At 40.0% G+C, this 13,357-nt stretch overlaps 1 non-coding gene across 1 annotated transcript; it reads right to left on the bottom strand.

Moving 5' to 3' along the window:
- Positions 1 to 7,759: 7,759 nt before the first annotated feature.
- LOC141094641 (U5 spliceosomal RNA) lies at positions 7,760 to 7,875 on the bottom strand. The gene has a single exon (XR_012233141.1). It is a non-coding gene; the product is annotated as a U5 spliceosomal RNA (small nuclear RNA).
- Between the last annotated feature and the right edge of the window lie 5,482 nt (positions 7,876 to 13,357).

Below are 13,357 nucleotides of genomic sequence, written 5' to 3'. Positions count from 1 at the left end.
AATTGATAAATCTACACGGTAGGGGTGAATGTCTCTGGAATAGATCATTATTATATACTGTATGTAAGGCTCCTGGTAGAATTACATATATGAGATGGCATAGCTGGAGCTTACAGCTGTCTTTTGTACCTGGAGATAAAATGTGTCCTGGAAAAAGTTCTCCTTCAGAACTAGTTCAAGTATGTCCGAGCAGAATTTCTTACTGTACTCCATACTGTGTGCCTGTAATAACAGTCTATCCACAACTCTGAGTCCTTTTTCATGTTTGATTGAGGTATGCAAACCAATGGCATCCCAAGAGACTAATGTAGTAGTGGGGGTATAAGGCCAAATGTATTCACTAGGTGAACGAACGTGTATTTTTACTAATGATGTCAATATACGCTCAAGGAGTATGGCAAGAGAGGACAAGATGGAGTCTGTTGATGCTATAATGGGCATCCCATGGGGTTTATTGAGTTTTTTATGTATTTTGGTTAGGACATAAAATATGGTGTACAAAAATACTTGGCACTCAAAAATGAATAAGCAGTATATTCTTTATTTAGCATCCAGACAAAAATAGACTCATATCGTATGAACGTTTTCGGTCCAACAGCGGACCTTCATCAGAAAGGTTTTTTTTGTTTCTTTTGGTAGAAAACTGGTATTATATAGAGGCTTGAGCATGAGTCTATCTGGTTGGAGTTGTATTAATGTGACTGGATAAAGCAGGGCTAAAGGAATGGGTTAACAGTGCTAGGGGTGCAGGCTCTGCAAACAGATACAGCGCTTAGTGCCTGCAGGAGGAATCCAGGGTATTACTATTAGGACCAAATGAAAGTAAGCCTTTGGATGTTGTGTAAGATGACCTGTCTTTAAGGATTCTATCCAATCACTTGAATAAATTTAGTAACTATAAAAAATCTATTCAAGAGTTTATAGTGATGGGGTAGAGTTTTTACTTATGTACAACTGTTTTTCATTCAATAAAAATTTTTATTTACAGGTTCGTGGAGCACCAATGGGTGCAGGGTTCTTACCTCGCTTGCAAATTTATATTTGGCAGCCTGGGAGCAGGATTTTGTTTTTTCCGGCGCGGATCCCCTTTCCGCTCACATCAAGTGGATGGGTCGTTATATGGATGACATCCTTCTGGTATGGGACAGGACGGTAGATTCCGCATCGGAATTTATTCAACATTATAATGACAATGGAATAAATTTGAGATTTACCCATTCAATTGGAATCAGCTCCATTAACTTTCTGGATATGACGCTCAGTTTGGTTTCCACAAATAAAATCATAGTGTCCCCCTACCGTAAAAGTACAGCCACAAACTCCACTTTATTGGCACAGTCCTGCCATCAAAAGAATGTAATTAAAAATGTCCTCCTTGGAAAGCTGTATAGGTTCAAAAGGAATTCATTTTTACATGAAACTTTTGAAAAAGTAAAAGATGAGACACGTGTCAGACTGACAGGAAGGGGTTGCTCTCAGTGGATGCTAGATAGGGCTGAGGACATAATCAATAACAAAGGTAGAGCAGAGATGCTAAGAGAAGCAGGAGAAAGAAAACAATGTCATAATTATAGATCTAATTATGTAGGTAATAGAAATGGAGTGGTTTTTACAATTATGTATAGCCCATACTTCAAAAATATTACTAACATCATTAAAAAATGATTACCTATATTATATCAGGACAAAAAATTGGAGAAAATCCTGACAAATCCTGTGAAATTTATTGCCAAAAAAGCCTCTACTCTGGGAGATATTCTGTCCCCCAGCCTCTATCTCAGCGATAATAATAAAAAGGACAATTGGCTAAGTACTGGAGGGTCATACAAATGCGGCCACAGTGTTTGCACCTGTTGCAAGTTTATGAAAAATACTAAAACTTTTGCCTCTTGTGCAAATAAAAAAGAGTATATGATTAATTCATATAAAAACTGCAACACAAGTAATGTGGTGTACACTGTGCAATGCGCTTTGTGTGACCTTCAGTATGTCGGCTGCATAGGAGGACCATTAAAAATCAGGATAAGATGTTATCTCTCAGATATTACTAGTAAAATCATTTATAAAAGTTCAGCAATTTTAAAAAATTTTATTAATAGTCATGGGGGTGGATGTGTCCGCTTTTGAGGTGTCAGGTATAGAAAAGGTTAAAATTACAGCCAGAGATGGAGATATTAAAAGAAAACTGATAAGCCGAGAAACATGGTGGATTTATCAACTAAACACCAGGGTCCGGCTTGGCATCAATATTAGACAGGATCTGATTTATCATTATGACTAGAGAAATACCTATCTTATGTAATATATGATCCCAGCCTGTAAGGGGTTAATCATCTATCAGGTTTCTCAACACAGCTGTCCCTATCAGGTAGCCGGATCTAGTGGGTGGGATTGAATTGCAAAATAGTCTAAAATATTCAGTCTGCCATTAGATCCTTGTTAATGATTAAGACACACGTTTTTGCATTGAAATGCATTTGTTTTTAATGTCTGGACTATGACTTAATTGCTTTTATGCCATTTGAAGTTATGGAATAAAAGAAAAATGGATTTTTTGGACTTACAGAGCTGGACTTATTTTTTCTAAGTTCTGAAAGCTTGCCACACAGCAGAATCTGAGCGCTCCAGGAGGAGGTGAGCAGATAATAAACTTTTTTGTATATTTTCAGTCAAACTTAATGTCCCGAACCAAATCCCTGGATGTGCAGACTCCCAAATCATTACCCCCGCGTGAATTAATAAAACATTCGGGGGGTCCATCCAAACACACATGAAACTAAAATTCTGGAAACAACCTAGAACATAGCATTCCATTAATCCCAATCCACCTGACCATCGCTTCATCCTATCTTAACCTAAGCTGCCGGCCAGTCTGATGTAAGCCCGTAAAGCTCCCCATGCCACGTACGAGTGTCCTATCACCCACACCAACAGCGGACCATCTGCAAAAGAAAACAACCAAAATTGTAACTTGCAACCCCACAGACAAACCCCCTTTTCCACTGTTAAATATCCAACATACCTGTGTGGATATATGACGCAAAACGTAATGACTCCCATCTCCCAATCTTGCACACAGCCGCTGCACTAAGGCCCCACCTGGCTTCTTACGTCCCTGCCCCTAAACTAAACAAATGGGACCCGAAATTTAAATCATCCATAACAATTGAACCTAAGATCATCCTGAATATGGCTATAACCTGGAATTTAGACAAAGCAAAACCATCCTGATGAATCAACAAAGAACCCCCAGCACTGCCCCTTACCAACAAAAATTGAGACATTCTATGTACCTGGCACTCCATTAATCCTTCCACCATCCACAATTCCACCATATAACCCTTGCTATGGATATTTGTCTTCGACCTCCGAAGTATACAACATGCGCCAAAGAAAGTTAAACTAAAAGCCGTCTGAAACAACAAGGTCTCATATTTAGAACGACACACATTCTCCAATGCTGCTAACAGTCTACCCAACATATGAAATGAGATTGAATGCCTCCAATCCTGAACCACCCTTCCTTTTCTGTACCCCTTCAATGCTTGTCGTATCATAAAAGCCTTGGTAACGTCTTCCATGCCAGACAGTTTGAACAAAAATGCCAATGCTGCCATTCGATCAACACCGACACTGACACCCCTTTCTCTCATGACCTGCCAATCATATATAACAACAGATCCACTCTATCTTCATCTGACTGACAACTCCCTGTACGAGACTCCAACCTATGCAAATAGTCCCACACCTAATTATATCGATGTCATGTCCCATGAGCCAACGATGCCACAATCAACCTCATTGCTGATCCGATAACATATTCGGTAAGCTTGTCAGCCATTGTGTTCTGTGCTGCTCCGAGTCCGGCACCAGCTTCCTAAACAGGCCCCACTGAAAGCAAGAAATTGCATCAGCAATGGAATTTTTGACTCCTGGGACATGCTTCGCACTCAACCATACATGCAAATGCAAGCACAAAGTAACAAATGATGCATAAAATTCACCACAGGAGGAGAATGAGCTGACAAGTGATTAATACTCTGCACCATGCTCAGGTTATCACACAAAAACCTCACCTTCTTGTTTTGCAAAGCCTCCCCCCACACTTCCACAGCTACCACAATGGGGAATAGCTCTAAGACCACTAAATTCTTTGTCAGTCGATTCACTGTCCACTCGTCTGCCCACTTACCGACCAACCATTTGCCTTGAAAATAGGCTCCAAATTCCAATGATCCTGCTGCATCTGTCACCAACTCCAAGTAAACCCCCTCGTCCATCCACACCGATCTTCCGTTATAACTGCCCAAAAACTGCTCTCACATGTGTAAATCCGCTTTCTGCCCTGCATTCAACCGAATAAAATCCCATGGGCGAGTCGCATCCGCCAACCTCCTGGTAAATATTCTACCCATGGGTAAAATCCTGCACACAAAATTCAATTTACCCAGTAAAAATTGCAACTTGCGCAACCGAATCTTGCGGGCTCTCAACACCTCTTGTGTGACCATTTACAAATCCTCCAGCTTCTCAACTGGCAAATGACATTCCATCAACACTATATCCAGGCTCGGACTGGCCCATAGGGTAACAGGGTAATCCCCCGGTGGGCTCCTGTGCAATATGGGCCCCCATCCTCACTGTATGTGGAGTACTTAGTATAGTTCACTTGATTCACTCTGTATAGAAAAAAACAGCATTAACATCATTCATTAACCAAACTGTCCAGTTTATTATTATATTAATATTATATTTATTATTATATAGAGATATGGATAAACTTGTGAACTAGGGTAGTGTAATATCTGTATGCAGGTGTAAAGTGGGCCCCCCAAAGTCAATGCCACTGGTGAGCCCTTAGCACCCCAGTCCGACACTGACCGCATCTATCTCAATGCCCAGAAAACACAGCATGGTGGTTGGAATCCCAAACCTCTCCGCTACTTGTTCCATCATTTGCAATAATATTGCGCACTGAAGACCCAGCTGGTCCAATACACAAAAAATCATCAAGCTAGTGAATAACAGAATCTGCGCCTGCCTCCGTGTGAACAACAACCCATTCTAAAAAGGAACTAAACTTCTCAAAATATCCACATGAGATAGAGCAACCCATGGGCAAGCAAGAATCAATGTAATAATGTCCTTCCCAAAAACAGCCCAACAGGTAAAAGCGGTCGGGATGAACTGGCAATAATAGAAAAGCTGCCTCTATGTCCATCTTGGACAACAGTGCACCATGACCACACCGCCTTACCCACTCCATTGCCTTATCGAATGACACGTAAGACACCGACACCAAATCTGGATCAATGCCATCGTTGACCAACTACCCCTCTGGGTAAGATAAATTGTGTATCAACCAATACTTATTTGGTTCCTTCTTTGGGACCAAACCCAACAGAGAAATCTTTAAACACGGTAATGGTAATTCCCAAAATGGACCAGCCAACTCCACTTCTTTACCCAATTTTTGACCATCTTACTCTAGTTGTTCTATAGAAGATCTCAAATTCCGAAGCAAAACCGATACTTCCTTCACAACTGAAGGGATCTTGAAACCAAAACGAAAACCCTCCTTCAACAAACATACTGCTCCATCCACTCTACCCTCACTGAATTAGTTCAGGAGCACCACTGGCGGCCCCAAGAAAGGAAGACGACGACGCTCTCGGTGCCGACGTTAATTGCATCCACAAACTTAAGTCCTTGTTATCCCACCGCAAACTCGGACGAACCACCTTCCTTTGCCTAAAATTTTACCGCAACCAACCAGTCCCACCATACGTGAGATATGCCTCCCTGATGCTATCCAGATAGCAAAAAAGAGAAGAACACTTTTCCGGGGCCTTTTCCCCCACCTCACTAGCCAATATAGAGAACTCCTGCATCCAGTTGGCAAAAGTTTGGGGAATCAACCAATACCTATGTCTATCCTCTTCCTCTTTTTTACTCTCCATCAATTTCACCCTGTCCAAATTAAACTTTTCCAATGGCAAAAACAAATAAAATCTCCACATATTCATCCCTCCATATCTCCTCTTTCACCTCCTATTTTAAATGCGCACCCAACGGCCCATCAAAACATACATACATATACTTCCCCACGAGCCTTATCATCCAGTCTCACTGGGTCAATACTCGCCACACTCTCTGATTCAGGGGAACCCCCTTTAAGTGGGGCCCCACCGTGAGTATCACTTGCCACCCCTACTGCGGCTGAAACCATTGCAGCCATTTGTGCCATGTGCGCCCCACCCCCTTGCCACACCTGCAGCTGTGGAAGGCCTAACCACCCCCATCAATTCAAGCATCATTCTCAACAACTGCAACTCCTCGCTACCTGCCCACCCCTCAGACACCACCTGCTGCACGCCACCCACATCACAACCACTCTCTGCATTACAATGACCACTGTTGTGAATTCTCTCTCTGGCTTCCCTCTGGTGATTACTGAAGATAGTGGGGCTGATCAGATTGAGAGTTCTCTTTCTGGGCTCTCTCTGGTGGTTACTGGAGGTAGTGGAGCTGATCTGATTGACAGAGGCTTGCCACCTGATAATGAGGAAGACGATTGGAGATCTGGGGTTTCTGATTGGGATTTAAGGCAGCTGACTCCCTCTATCCCTGCTGGTGATTTTCTTCCTGTGCCTCCTGAGGTCTGATGTCTCCTGCTCTTTCCCTGCATGTTCAGCTAAGTGGTTAATTTGCTATTCTGTTTGCATTTGATCTGGTTTTGTCTATATTTGCTTTTTACGGGTCAGCCAGCTCTGGCTGGGGCTGTGCTGAATCACCGCCAATATGTTACTGCATGTGCCAGTTTGTTTTGTCCCCTGTTATATTGGTCTCTTTTTGCTTTGCTTTCAGAGTGCTAATATAGTGGGGGCAAAGTCATGCAACTTCAGTGTTTTTGTGCATCAGACGTGTTGGACTTTTTGCAGGGTTTTTTGCGTGATTGCAGACAGTCTTTCCTTTCCTGTCCTGTCTAGTGTGGGCCCCATCATTTGCTCAGTCAATTTTTCTGCCTGTGTTTGTGTTTTCATCTTGTCTCACCGACAATATACAGTATGTTTGGGGGCTATCTATTCCTTTGGGGTCTGCTCCGGGGCAGTTTAGATTTCCCCTTTCTTGCTTTAGGCTTAGTTAGCTCTCCGGCTGTGCCGAGGCATCTAGGATCATCGTAGGTATGCTCCACGGCTACTGCTAGTTGTGTGGACAGGATCAGGGGTCTGCAATCCGCTTAGTTACCAACATCTCTGGTTTTCTGTGGCTTAGCCTGGCCTGCTATCCTCCTCGGTGACCGATTCATAACAGATCACAATTCTTACCAGGCTGACTTCAAGTCCCCCTAGGAATGGTCACTGCGTATCTACCCCGCTGGTCCTCCTCTGATTCTTCTCCTGTAGATGACTGGCTCTCCTGCTCAGAATCCATTGACGACGCCCCAGCAACCAAGGACCCCTCGGCCCTTGTTGCGTCAGTGTTGTGAATGTCCATAGTCCCTTCAGTAGTGGAAGGCACTTCATCTGCATGCCTTCAGCCAGAAATCCTCAGAATGCTTTCATCCTCCCCTTCCGATCCGTCGTCCCTTAAGCCTACAGCTTGTCTGCTTTTTGTTCCTTTGTTGGCCCTGCGTGGTGCAGCAGGCACCCTATCAGTCTTTTCTCTATTCCCAGGGCCAGTCCCCATGCTCTGTCCTCCCAAGGAGGCAGAGCGCTGGACTGCCCACTCAGGTGCTCATTCCCCGGATACTTTAGCCACTTACAACAAGCTGGAGCATGCAAAAATAGCCACAAAACTTAGTTTTGCTCCTCTCTACGGAAATCTTTAGTAAAAGGCAAAAGATTTTTATGTTCTGAAGAGCAGCCAGAGTATTCAGATGTACTAACACACTGACCCTGCCACTTCCAATCCCCCTTATATACCTAGTCCTCTTAACCAATCAAATGGCCCCATTCACACCCCTTTTACTAACTCTCACCATAATTTGAACCGAAACCCCTCCTACCTTCCCTTATTCCACCATTTTAGATCCTAACTCCCCCCCCCAAAAAAAAACTCCATTTTATTTTACTTCTGCTTATCCCCTATTAGGGTCTGGCATACATCCTGGTCTTGAGGCCCTCTCCTCTACAGCCTGTGGCTTGCAGTACGGTCCCCACTTTTACCTTTGTTGGTGCAACATGAAAAAATGTAAAAAAGTTAACATGGTATTAATGCTTCTTCAGAGCTCTCTGTGTGTATGTGTGTCTTTGTGTGCATGTGTGCGTAATAATAAAAATAATTAATAGTCACAACAGGTATTTTTTTTCAAGTACTAATTATTATATTTTCTCTGTCTCTTAGAAACTGCACAATCATTATTACAATATTATTATCATTATTACTAAATTTTATTTTTTTATTGACAACCAGAACAATTTCATTTTTGTTCATTGTAAGATTTAAATGAATAAAAAGCTAAACTTTTTTCTTGATAATTTCTTCTGTCACTCGTACTAATGCTTTATAACAGGAGGCCAAACAGAATAAGCTAATTGTATTTTGCTGGTATAATTTATGTTGTAAAGCAATTTGCTAGTGTATTCATCTTTCCTGGAGATCTTTCACATTTGAAGGATAATAAAATATGCACTGTTCTTTGGCAGACAAATGCCTGCAGACAATGTACAATGGCATGATGTTCTGATTGCAGACTACATGAGTTGTGGAGCCACAGATTTGCATTCTGAAGGACTATGATCTTTCATCTAGGAGATACAGGAAATTAGTTTTGAGTTCTGGAGTAGAAAAAAAACTTTTATGTTTTGACTTATTGGAAGCTTCACTTTTGACAGTTCTGGATAAGTAAATGTAACAGACTAAAAGTATTATACAGTAATAGGAAATATAAGTTTTTAAATGCATCTGTATTAACTGTTAAAAAAGAGTCTTTCAGGCTTTCATGTGCGGCTGAGGTGTGTTGTTTCTATAACTCCCACAGAAAATAATAGTAGATACAGAATTGTTTTTGTAACTCCGCACAATCTGAATGATGCTTTATTATGGTATGCTGAACTCAAACGTTGATGGGAAGTCCAGAAGTTTATGGCAGTCACCTGAAAAATGCTCTGATGGAAATGCTCCCACTTCTTTATTGTGGTATATGGGGAGACCAGCCACTGTAAATGAAGGATGTCTAAATGAAGGTCAAGTCACAGTGTATTGATTCAAAATTGGTGAATAAGGTGATGAAAAGAGAGAACAGTACACGTACAGCAAAGTTTGGGCATTTCCATAGCTTCTCAAAAACACTACCAGTGAACGCTGTCCAAATGCACAGCAGCCTCTGCTTGCTTTGTCTCCTCTTTAGGCAGATGCAAACAAGAAACAGGAAAACAGAAACTCTGTTATTATGATTATAGGGCCCTAGTGGGGAGACATTTTTGACATATCCTATGGGTATGCTATAATAGTCAGTCAGAATACCCCTCACAAAACATAATGGAAACGGCAACAACTTGTGAATTTTTCACAAATGTGTATCGTATTTTTCGGACTATAAGACTATAAGATGCCCCAGACCCTAAGACGCACCCCAAATTTTCAAAAGGAAAATGGGGGAAAAAAAATTAATGCGTCAAATGGGGGTTCATCTTACAGTCCTGAATTCATCTTACCCGGGGGATCGGCAGCGCTGGTGGCAGCAGGAGTTGGGAGATTCTTCTGGTGGTCAGACACTGCAGGGCAATGATCTTGCTCCCATCCCAGCCTGGTGCGGCTGGTGTGGCAAGTTTGGCAGTGCTCGGTGGTGCAAGGGGCTCAGCGACATTTTGTAAAAGCCCGGAGCCCCTGCACTTCTATTGCCTTGATGTTGTGGCCTCTGGGAGAATTGCAGCTGGATGCTGTGCATGCGCAGATTGAAATCTTGGCAACAAAATTTTTTGGGGAAAAAGTGTGTCTCATTGTCCAAAAATACGGTAAAATAATTTTTGATCATAAAGAGCACATAAATGTTCTGCTTAAAATAATAGAAACATCATAATACAATATTCTTATTTGCGCATATTGGTCAGTATAAATTGGCGTATTTGAATTATTACTCTTCATTTACCAATAGATCATACAGTTAATTAAGTACAGTAAAAATACAACTATGTTAGACACATCATTACAATTCTCTTAAATAATGCATATTACCAACATCCCTTTTATTAAATTTTTGACTTTTCAATTGAATACTCTCTACTAATACAGATAAGTCCTTTTACTTCCGTACAGTATGATATTAAACTAAAAGACCAAGTCTTGGCAATATCTAACATGTCCTTGAAATCAAAAGAAAAATGGCTTAGGGTATATTTCAAAGGGAATATGCATCAATTTTTTACCAGGAAAGGAATTGACTTTGTATTCATTAGGCGTTCATTGAAATAATCTTCAATTAAATAGACAATGGATTACTAAATCCTATAAAGATAAAACTTTAATCTTGCAGAATATTAAGCTATTTCTTCTCTATTACTTGCTGAATGTCTCTTTCCTTAAAGCCAAATATAGGCAATTAGACTTTGGATTTTACAAATGCTCGCTAAAAACAAAGTTAGACATCAGACGTGTTTATGGTCTGTTTTATTAACCCCATCATCTCCAATCTTTGAAATCATTAAGCATGGCTAGTTTAAACTTCTGATTTAAAGAGAACTTGTCACAAGTGTTTAGTACCCCACTACAGAGCAGCATAAAATTGGGGCACAAACCCTGATTTTAATAATGTGTCATTCAGAGTTCTTGCTGTAGGTTTGATATAACACAGTGTTATCCCCTCCTACTATGATGCTCCTTCCAATTTTTAGCTCATGTTGCCTAGTCCTCAATATTCAGGAGGTCTGCCTATTTCTACCCACCATCATTGATTTTTAGTTTTTGTCTATGCAAAAATTAAGTAGAAATCTGTCAACTAATGTTGTATGGTAATAAAAAGCTTATCATTTCTAGGACTTGTGAAGCCACAGCAAACAAAACAGTAATTATCTTAGTAGCCTCCTAAAAGAAATAAAAATCAGAGATTGTTAAACCACAAAGTATGTTAATTTAGGATCAAAACATTCATCAAGGGATAATACAGAATAATGCCAGTCATTATAATTTACTGATTTTACTGTTAATGCATACACATTGGATAATAGTGTTAAATATGTCTATTCTTGGCATGCACACTACCCACAGCACCTTATATATTGTGTACTTAGTGCTTTGCATGTGTGCTCACTATGTCCAGAATACATGTGAACAATCTAGCGGAAATAGGAGAAAAAAAGATGCATATGTTTATGTGCTTACTTTCCCTATCTAATGGAGATGAGCAGATCGATTTGTGGAGGATCAAGTCAAATTTCCTAAAATTTGCATTGAATTCGAACACTTTGTGAGGTTATTTGTGATTTGCCTAATATAATAAAAAACCTTTTGGGTGCCATCTTGGAGAAGGCTAATGTAATTTTGAGTGGACACTTTCCCATTCTCACAATACTCTGCAGTTGTGACACATAAGTTTATCATACCTTGTACATTGCTGGTCAGTTACAGATCAGTGCTCCCAGTAGGTAGGTCTCCGTTCCCCATAATGGACTGCAGACTCGCTTTGAATCTCCAGATTGTGGTCTACATTTATGTATTCCACTGAAAAATGGAATATATAGAGTACATCATATTAAACATGAGCAGAAGTCAATATCTTGCACGGCACTATAGCTGAGTGGGCTACTGTTGTTGTGCATGGCCGTACTTGCTTCACTACAACAGTCAACTCTCTCTCATTCCAATATTGAAATTGTCACAAATTTCTTTCCGCAAATCAAATTTTGGGGAAAATTCAGGATACCTTGAAAATTTGAATTTCACAAGCTCTGCTCTTCTCTACTTTTTATACATGTGTATTCAGTTTGGAACAAATACCAACCTGCATTGAGGTGTCATACCAGCACTGTAGAGCTAGTATCATAGGTGGATTCTTTTAATACCATGTCCACTTGTGAATTTAATTTTGATCAATTACATAAATAATATTTGAGATGTGATGCTATACTATGTTTTCAGTGACTATTATACATTTCACTACTTTTGTTGTTGACTTAAAAAATACTGACTATAATCATAGACACCTGTTTATAATATCTCTGATGTTACATATACACTAGTCAATACATTGATTATCATTGTAATATCTTTGTCCAAAGATTTTTCACCATTCATTTTGCTTCATGACGTTCATTAGCCACTTAACTGGATGTAATATAACTATTTAAATCTTGTGGAAATAAATTAATATTTCAATACATTGGGTCATCATATGTGTCTTATAGTTTCTGCTTTGTCATTTAATTTAACCATAAAACCTAATATATGATTTTAACCCTTCTGTCCACTGTCCCTTTAGGAGGTAATAACTCTGGAACGCTTCCATGGATCCTGGTGATTCTGAAATTTTTTTCTCATGACATATTGTACTTCATGATAGTGATAAAAGTTCATTCATATAACTTGCGTTTATTTGTGAAAAAAACGGAAATTTGGCGAAAATTTTGAAAATTTCGCAATTTTTCAACTTTGAATTTTTATGCCCTTAAATCACAGAGATACAGCCCACAAAAAACTTAATAAGTAACATTTCCCACATGTTTACTTTACATCAGCACGATATTGGAACCCAAATTTTTTATTCTTAGGGTTAAAAGTTGACCAGCGATTTCTCATTTTTGCAACACCATTTTATTTCTACAGACCACATCACATTTGAAGCCACTTTGAGGGGTCTATATGATAGAAAATACCCAAAAGTGACACCATTCCAAAAAACTGCACCCCTTAAGGTGCTCAAAATGACATTCAAGAAGTTTATTAACCCTTCAGGTGCTTCACAGGAAATTTTTGAATATTTAAAAAAATGAAGATTTAACTGTTTTTCACAAAAAAATACTTCAGGTTCAATTTTTTTTATTTTACCAAGGGTAACAGGAGAAGTTGGACTGCAAAAGTTATTGTGCAGTTTGTCCAGAGTACGCTGATACCTGATATGTGGGGGGAACCACTGTTTCGGCGCATGGCAGAGCTCAGAAGGGAAGGAGTGCCGTTTGACTTTTTCAATGCAAAATTGGCTAGAATTCAGATCGGACGCCATGTCACGTTTGGAGAGCCCCTGATGTACCTAAACAGTGGAAATCCCCCACAAGTGACCCCATTTTGGAAACTAGACCCCCCAAGGAACTTATCTAGATATGTGGTGAGAACTTTGAACCTACAAGGGCTTCACAGAAGTTTATAACGTACAGCGGTACAATTAAAAAATCATATTTTTTCCACAAAAATGATGTTTTCA

Source organism: Dendrobates tinctorius, unplaced genomic scaffold, assembly GCF_039654945.1.
Source record: "Dendrobates tinctorius isolate UK_male_01 unplaced genomic scaffold, ASM3965494v1 ptg000064l, whole genome shotgun sequence".
Taxonomy (NCBI): Eukaryota; Metazoa; Chordata; class Amphibia; order Anura; family Dendrobatidae; genus Dendrobates; species Dendrobates tinctorius.
This window is presented reverse-complemented; position numbering and strand designations above follow the sequence as displayed.